This window comes from Trichechus manatus, unplaced genomic scaffold (assembly GCF_000243295.1).
Source record: "Trichechus manatus latirostris isolate Lorelei unplaced genomic scaffold, TriManLat1.0 scaffold00027, whole genome shotgun sequence".
NCBI classification, from domain to species: Eukaryota; Metazoa; Chordata; class Mammalia; order Sirenia; family Trichechidae; genus Trichechus; species Trichechus manatus.
The window spans coordinates 16,025,988-16,027,349 of NW_004443963.1; positions in this window are offsets into that span (position 1 = coordinate 16,025,988).

The following is a 1,362-nucleotide window of genomic DNA, read 5'->3' on the forward strand; positions in this document are numbered from 1 at the left end:
TTTCTAGAGGAGGTGATTCTAAAGAGCATCTTTCAGGAGTTGGCTGAGTTAAAAGGTTGGATGACCATTCTAGCCCTAGGAGACCACTTATCCAAGGGTGAGGAACCAAAGGCCTAGGTCTTTGGGTAACAGAAAGCATCTGAGTGTCAAAAGTTGGGTAACAGGGTATGTCTTTTCCCAGATCTTTGGTGCTCTCGTTGCTCCTGCGGATCAGGCAGGTCTTCAGCACCTTCTCTGAGGTTGGCAGACACCCTCAGATTGAGACCCTGCGGGGTCACAACTCATCCTTCACCCCCACACTTTAAACCACTGGCTCTGAAAAGTCCCAAGACCAGCGGTTTCCTCCAGATCAGAAGCCCACCTCTTGGAGAGGGAGACTCAGGCAACCGCTGTCACCCTGTCCCCGCGCTGGGCGATCGGCTCTGGGCAATCGGCCGCCACTGTTCTGGCTCCTTCCAACCCCCTGTGACAGCCTGCCTCTAGCCCAGGGCTCCTCCACGCTGGCCTCACAGTAGAATCCCTGGGTAATTAAAAAACAAACGACTCGGCCCCACCCAAAACAACTAAATTAGAATCTTTGGGCTCCAGCCACAGTATTTAAAAAGGCATTTGTCAAAAGCCATCAGGCTGCACACTTAAGATCTAGCATTTGATTGTACGTAAATTATACCTCAATTTTTTAAAAAAAGTTCCCCAGGGGACTGTATCGCACAGCGATGGTGGGGCACTACTGATTTGGTTCAAAGGCTCCAGCGCCCAAGCTGACACCGGGTGCCTCTCTCCCCACCACACCCACACGCTTCTCAGGCTTTCGCTCAGAAATGGGGCATTCATGGTTCAGAAGGCAATGAGATTTGACCCAAAGACGACATCTCCCTTACCGTCTGCTTTCCCCCTAGCAACCAGCTCCCCTACGCTTCTGATTGGCTGGGGAGCGCGGGGCTAGACGCTCCGAATTTTCTATTCGTAGCTGCTTAGTTTTTAAGAGCATGTCTCCCAGCCTCCCACCCCTGTAAGAGGTTAGGTCGAGATGCTCAACCGCCTTCCGGGATAGAGTGTCTGTTTGTACTTGGCGGTGACTGGCCCAGCCGAGCTAAGTCGGGGGACGAAGGAGCAGACGAGTTGTTCATTGGTCACCCTCGGTGGCAGCTGTGACTCCGCCCTTTTCTCCGCGCTCGGTTAGTGGGCAGTCTCGTTCCTCTCCGAGGTACTCGCCCCCATTGGCCGCGGGCCAGGCCGTGACCCCGCCCCCCGCCCCGTCCAGCGCTCCAATTGGCTACCGCGGGCCCGTTGCGGGCGAGCGCGCCGTGCGCACCGCGGGAGAGCGGCGCGGCGCGGGCGTGCGGGTGGCCAGCCGGCTGT